A 7,660-nucleotide genomic window follows, 5' to 3' on the forward strand; every position below is an offset into this window, starting at 1 on the left:
TTCACTTTTCACTTTCATGCATTGGAGAAGGAAATGGCAACCCACTCCAGTATTCTTGCCTGGAGAATCCCAGGGACGGGGGAGCCTGGTGGGCTGCCGTCTATGGGGTCGCACAGAGTTAAACACGACTGAAGCGACTTAGCAGCAGCAGCAGCAACAGAAGCATAAGAGATTAAAAAGAGGTGACAAGAATACAAAGAAGAACTATACAAGAAAGGTCTTAATCACCCAGATAACCATGATAGTATGGCCGCTCACCTAGATTCAGACATCCTACAGCATGAAGTCAAGTGAGACTTAGGAAGCATCACTACAAACAAAGCTAGTGGAGGTGATGGAATTCTGGCTGAGCTATTGAAAACCCTAAAAGATGATGCTGATAAAGTGCTGCATTTATTATGTTAGCAAATCTGGAAAACTCAGCAGTGGCCATAGGACTAGAAAAGGTCAGCTTTCATTCCAACCCCAAAGAAGAACAATGTTGCTTTCATTTCACATCTAGCAAGGTTATGCTCAAAATCCTTCAAGTCAAGATTCAGCAGTATGTGAAACGAGAACTTCCAGATGGACAAACTGGGTTTAGAAAAGGCAGAGGAACCAGAGATCAAATTGCCAACATTTGTTGGATCATGGAGAAAGCAAGTTAGTTCCAGAAAAATACCTACTTTTGCTTCATTGACGATGTGAAAGCTCTTGAGTGTGGATCACAAAGAAACTGTGGAAAATTCTTAAAGAGATGGGAATATCAGACCACCTCACCTGTCTTCTGAGAAACCTGTATGTAGGTCAAGAAGCAACAGCTAGAACTGGACATGAAGCAAGTGACTGGTTCAAAATTGGGAAAGGAATAAGACAAGGCTGTATGTTGTCACCCTTCTCATTTAATTTCTATGCAGAGTAAATCATGCAAAATGCCAGGCTGCATGAATCACAAGCTAGAAGCAAGATTTCCAGGAGAAATATCAACAACTTCAGATATGCAGTTGATTCCACTCTAATGGCAGAAAGTGAGGAACTAAAGAGCTTCTTGATGAGAGTGAAAAAGTTGGCTTGAAACTCAACATTGAAAAAATAAATCATGGCATCCAGACCCATCACTTCATGGCAAATAGAAGGGAAAAAGTGGAAGCAGTGACAGATGTTATTTCCTTGGGTTCCAAAATCACTGCAGATGGTGACTTCAGTCATGAAAATAAAAGACACTTGCTCCTTGGAAGGAAAGCTATGACAAAGCTAGACAGCATATTAAAAGGCAGACAACACTTTGCCAACAGAGGTCCATATAGTCAAAGCTATGGCTTTTCCAGTAGTTATGTACAGATGTCAAAGTTGGACCATAAAGAAGGCTGAGTGCCAAAGAAATGATGTCTTCAAACTGTGTTGCTCGAGAAGAGTCTTAAGAGTCACTTGGACAGCAAGGAGATCAAATCAGTCAATCCTAAAGGGAATCAATTCTGAATATTCATTAGAAGGACTGATGCTGAAGCTGAAGCTCCAATAATTTGACCACCTAATGGAAAGAGCAGACTCACTGGAAAAGATGCTGATACTGGGAAAGATTGAAGGCAAAAGGAGAAGGGGGTGGCAGAGGATGAGATGGTTAGATAGCATTACTGACTCAATGTATATGAATTTGAGCAAACTCCAGGAGTCAGTGGAGGACAGAGGAGCCTCACATGCTGCAGTCCATGAGATGGCAATGAGTCAGACATGACTTAGCTACTGAAGACCAACAGAATAACTGTCCTTAGACTACTTTCCTATTCCACTACTCCCCTCTCACAGTTTTTCTCTAAAAATAACTGAAAGCCTAGAGGGAAATTCTGATAGCATAGCCTAGACTAAACTCCAGTGGAATTGGGTTCAGAGCCCAGTTTCCAAGAGGTTCAAGTATTTGAAGAAGAGGGCATTCACAGACTGGCTGCAAGGTGGGAAAACAGACCATGAGAACCATGTGCCTTGGCAGAGCAGGGAGCATGCCAGGCACCCAACATCTGGCACCCAAGGCCCCATTCCCAGCCCTTGTCTGGGCAGTTTGTCTGGTAACCATCCTGGAGAACATGGGACTCATCCTTCTCTATTCCCAACAGCCAACCCCACATTCCAACACTATCTCTCAGGGCACAAGAAAGGGAGAGGAACAGAGAGACAGACAAGAAGTGAAGTAAGAAACTGACATCTTTGTCTCTAGGATAAGACACAGAGAGAGACACATAGCTTGACTGCCTGTTCTCCATGGCAAACTAATAGAAGATGGAGATGGGTGGCACATCACCAGTACTGGACGAAAGGCACCATGCCGAGAGCCACACAGTTTCCTTGAAAGTGGAGTCTCAGAGAGCTGGGGAGATGCTCAGAACATGAACTGGTATTTGTTACTCAGATATTTCTCCTCTAGAGGTTTTCTTTGGAAAAGACCATCATCTCCTCTTTCATTCTCTAACTCCTCATCCTACATGTTGGGAGAATCTCCTGATCTGGACACTGTGGGCCCTTCCAGATAATCATGGGAGCAGCTATTCAGTGTGTTTTCAAGCCTCCTCAAGGGTGGGAGCATGGAGGGAAGACGGTGGGAAGCCACTTTCCCACTGAAAGAGAATAACCCAAAGGGCAACAAGGAACAAGTTGTGGCTTTAGAAAAAAAAAAAAAACAAAAACAACTTCTATTTGAGATGTCAGATACTTGATTCCCAGCAACAGCTCCATTAAATCATCATTTATTGATTTAGTGTTCAAATGAGGTCAGCTCTAAGGATTAGATCAAGCTGTTCTTGTCCTTCAGTCCAGATGGTTTTGGTGATCAAGATCCCACAGGAAGTAAGTGAATCCAGGTCAAGCTTCTCTGCACAATGCGAGTCTCCCCTAGGCACTGCCAGGGGCCAGCAGCCTCATCTCTCCTTCCCTCACCCCAACCCAAGCCCACCCATGCCTCAGGGACTGTCCAGCCCCAACTCTTCCCTCACTCACCTGTGAGCCCAACCTGAGCCCTCAGCTTGTAGAAATCTCTGGGCACCTGGCTATAGCGATGAAGGTGCTATAGGAGAGGATCACATCACACCAAGTTCTTCAGCTTGAGGAAGGCTGGTGTCTCCACAGTCACCAAAGATGGTTCCTCAGTGGAGACTGTCTTGGGGAGGAAAAATAAAATCCTGGGTCTGGGATTTTTTTTTAGCATTGTTTTCAGTCTTGGATATACCACTTGAAAGTATGTCAAATTTTTTTTCTTTCTTAATTGGAGTATAATTGCTTTACAGTTTTGTGTTAGTTTCTGCCATACAACACGAATCAGCTATAAGCATAGATATATCCCCTCCCTCCTGAACCGCCCTTCCTCCCAGCTTCCATCCCACCTCTCTAGGTTATAACAGCTGAGCTCCCTGTGCTATATACATCAGCTGTCCACTAGTTCCTTCAAGTGTATCAAACTTTGAAGGTGGAATTATCTTTAAAGATAACCCACTCTCACACCATTCCATGTACCAGCACTGCTGTAGACCTGTGAAAATTCAATCAAAAGGCCTCAGCGGGGGCACGGTAGAAATCTGGCCAGCTGCCCCATCCCTAGCTTGCTTTCAAACTTTTGTGCCCACCCATCTGGGCCTCTGCCCACCCCCTCCACCTCACCTCCTCCATGGGTGTTTAGAGTTTCCTCTTATTCCAGGTACATCTCTTCTGTGGTTTTCTGAAGGGTTTGCTTATGGTTGGTCAGAAAAACAGGAAAGGAAAAAAAATGACTCAATTTTATCCAACTTTACCATTCCTTCCTTTCTTGTAATACAAGGAAAATTTCAGTGGTCCAGAACTACCAGCATCCTTACATGTACCAGTGCTTCAAAAGGATACATCCATGGCCACTGCCAGTCTAGTCTCTGCAGGTTTCACTTGGTACAAGAAGAAAGACAAAGTAAAGGTGGGGATAGTCACAGGCCCATTCTGAGAAGCAATCAGCAGAGGGAGAGAAGAGTAAGAAGGAAAGTTCCAAGTATAGCTGGGGCCACAAGACATTCTCAGGCAATGGTGTAAAGTGCTCCCCTGCTTCTGTAAATGAACAGGATCTTCCCAAAGTAATCACCTGAGAAGGTGAGATCTTTATTTCCATAGAGAAGTCCTGTGTAATAAATACTTAGGAAGCCCTCTGCTGCCTATAGGATTTACACAGATTTATTCTTTATTGACTATGCCAAAGCCTTTGATTGTGTGGATCACAAGAAACTGTGGAAAATTCTGAAAGAGATGGAAATACCAGACCACCTGATCTGCCGCTTGAGAAACCTGTATGCAGGTCAGGAAGCCACAGTTAGTACTGGACATGGAACAGACTGGTTCCAAATAGGAAAAGGAGTACATCAAGGCTGTATATTGTCACCCTGCTTATTTAACTTATATGCAGAGTGCATCATGAGAAACACTGGGCTGGAAGAAGCACAAGCTGGAATCAGATTGCCAGGAGAAATATCAATAACCTCAGATATGCAGATGACACCACCCTTATGGCAGAAAGAGAAGAGGAACTTAAAAGCCTCTTGATGAAAGTGAAAGTGGAGAGTGAAAAAGTTGGCTTAAAGCTCAACATTCAGAAAACAAAGATCATGGCATCTGGTCCCATCACTTCATGGGAAATAGATGGGGAAACAGTGGAAACAGTGACAGACTTCACTTTCTTGGGCTCCAAAATCACTGCAGGTGGTGACTGCAGCCATGAAATTAAAAGACGCTTGCTCCTTGGAAGGAAAGTTATGACCAACCTAGATAGCATATTCAAAAGCAGAGACAGTACTTTGCCAACAAAGGTCCATCTAGTCAAGGCTATGGTTTTTCCAGTGGTCATGTATGGATGTGAGAGTTGCATTGTGAAGAAGGCTGAGCACTGAAGAATTGATGCTTTTGAACTGTGGTGTTGGAGAAGACTCTTGAGAGTCCCTTGGACTGCAAGGAGATCCAACCAGTCCATTGTGAAGGAGATCAGCCCTGGGATTTCTTTGGAAGGAATGATTGTAAGGCTGAAACTCCAGTACTTTGGCCACCTCATGCGAAGAGTTGACTCACTGGAAAAGACTCTGATGCTGGGAGGGATTGGGAGCAGGAGGAGAAGGGGACGACAGAGGATGAGACAGCTGGATGGCATCACCGACTCAATGGACGTGAGTTTTTGAGTCAACTCTGGGAGTTGGTGATGGACAGGGAGGCCTGGCATGCTGCAATTCATGGGGTTGCAAAGAGTCGGACATGACTGAGCAACTGAACTGAGCTGAACTGATACTTTATTATAAAAGTTTCCCTGGTGGTTCAGACAGTAAAAGCCTCTGCCTGCAATGCAGGGGATGTGGGTTCTATCCCTGGGTTGGGAAGATCCCTTGGAGAAGGAAATGGCAAGCTACTCCAGTACTCTTGCCTGGAAAATCCCATGGATGAAGGAGCCTGGCAGGCTACAGTCCATGGGGTCGCAAAGAGTTGTAGACGACTGAGCGACTTCACTTTCACTATACTTTATTATGCTGGATATCCTTAGCAATGGCCAATCTTGACCATTTCAGGACACATTTGATGACAGGAGCGAGTCATGTAGAGTAAAGCCTTACTAAAAAGCTGGGCAAGTCCCTTTTAGGTCAAAATCTAGGTGAGGTTGGTTTAACAATTATCTTTCTCTTATTTGTAAATTTCCCAGAAGTGAGGAGGCTAGGCTGGCTGGACCATGATCACCATTGCTCACCTGCGAATAGGGTCTTGACACTGTCAGGTCCAGTGGACCAAGTACATTGCCCAGCAGGGTCAGTGTCACTGCAAGAGAAAGTTCTTATCCTTGGAACACCTTCACTTCTCTGGGTCTGTAGCAGACTAACATTTGGGTCCTTAATTGTCTCTCTAATCCCCAGATCTCACCCAGTTCCCCCTCAGTGGTATTCTGCCAGTTTTCTTCAACCCTGTGTTCAGGGCTAAAAGTGATTCCCCCAGATATCCTACTATGGCTTGGTGCCTCCTTCCAAATCACTTGGAAAGATAAAGCAAAAAATGAAAGTCCCCTCCCCAATCTCAAGCCTAGGCTACTCCTAGTGATACCTAGTATGTTTCTTCCCACATGGTTTCTTTTTGGGGACTCAAGCATGCTCTTTTAACTAAATCAATGCACATATTTTGAATGACAGGAAGAATATCCTGCAGTGAGCACAGTGACCCACCACCCTCTGCAGAGCCTTAAGTAGGCTATGATTTTCTCGGGCCAGGATGGCTTAATTTCTAAGTCTACAGATCTCTCAGTGCAGCTACAACCTATACCAATCTCAGGTCCTAGCAGAACCCAGGTAGGCTGTGGGACAAGACAGGCTGTTCGGCTGGACTGCTTAAGTGACAAAGTCAGTGGTAACTTCAGGTCCAGCAGCCAAAGGTCTAGGGCCAGGATCTGATCTGAACTCTGCCCTGTCCTGGATGAGTCCCTCTGCTCTCCAGCTACCTCACCTGGTAAAGACAGAGGTGGAATGACAGGGAGCCAGTTGTTAAGATGCCCAGGGAACTAATCTGTAATGTAATGGAATAGAGAAAATGGTATTAATTAGCACTCTGCTCAGGGAGCATCCTGAGTCTGGTTTAAAGGAATATATTGCTAAGCTGCAGGTATTCAGGTTGAAAGTTAAAGTCACTCAGTCATGTCTGACTTGTTGCAAACCCATAGACTATATAATCCATGGAATTCTCCAGGCCAAAATACTGGGGTGGGTAGATTTTTCCTTCTCCAGGGGGTCTTCGTAACACAGGGATTGAACCCAGGTCTCCCACATTGCAGGGGGATTCTTTACCAGCTGAGCCACAAGGGAAGCCCAAGAATACTGGAGTGGGTAGCTTATCCCTTCTCCAGCGGATCTTCCTGACCTAGGAATCAAACTGGGGTCTCCTGCATTGCAGGCAGATTCTTTACCAACTGAACTATCAGGGAGGCCCATTAAGGTGGACAGAAGAACATTTCTATAGTCCATATTTGTTGCTCTGGCCTGCCTAGTATCTATCTTCTTGTCTTTTGGCATCAGAAGCAATATTTTCTGTGACGTACCACCTCCCCCACCCTCAGTGAAAATGGTTTGGGAGCTGGACTCCTTCAGGCTGTAAGAATGGCATGTGACCCAGGCAAGGACAATCAGAGTAGCAAATTCCTCTGGTTATAATCACTGATTTCTGGTTGGGCAAATGACCCAACCATGATGCTCAATTCTTTGGGAACATGGTTGGGAACTGTTAGGGAGACTCTGTTCCAGCTGCTCAAAGGATAGGATGTAAGCCAAGAATTGACAGCCTCTTGCCACCATCAGTGAGAAGATCCTAGGGAGAATGAAATAGAAGAACAGACATATGGAGCAAACATGATGAGTTTTGATGACATTATTCAAGTCCACAGATCCAGCTATGCCAAAAGTAAGTTAATTCCCTAGAGTTCAACGATTGATACATTACCATTTTGCTTAAGCCTGTTTTTTTTTTCACTTAGTTACACTTACATATACACACACAAAATCCTGACTAACACAACTTCCAAGGGGAATGCTTGGGCAACAAAGATGATAAAGCAGGGCTTTTGTTTTGCTGAGATGTACAAAAGCTGGGATGTTACCTCTAGCATTCTCCTTTTCCACCCTTTCCTCACAGGAATTACTTATGTTATTTCTTCAACTCT

General features: G+C 44.6%; 1 long non-coding RNA gene across 2 annotated transcripts in view; it reads right to left on the reverse strand.

The window, feature by feature from the left end:
• LOC112583892 overlaps window positions 1–4,284 on the reverse strand; it is a 79,307-nt gene extending 75,023 nt beyond the window's left edge. For both annotated transcript variants that reach the window (XR_003108168.2, XR_006549883.1), the window contains exons 1-2: window positions 3,625–4,284; window positions 2,968–3,127 (exon numbers count right to left, since the gene is read on the reverse strand). This is a non-coding gene — a long non-coding RNA (uncharacterized LOC112583892). The remainder of the gene's footprint in view (window positions 1–2,967; window positions 3,128–3,624) is intronic.
• Window positions 4,285–7,660: the final 3,376 nt, after the last annotated feature.

The sequence above is a fragment of the Bubalus bubalis genome, chromosome 3, assembly GCF_019923935.1.
Source record: "Bubalus bubalis isolate 160015118507 breed Murrah chromosome 3, NDDB_SH_1, whole genome shotgun sequence".
Taxonomy (NCBI): domain Eukaryota; kingdom Metazoa; phylum Chordata; class Mammalia; order Artiodactyla; family Bovidae; genus Bubalus; species Bubalus bubalis.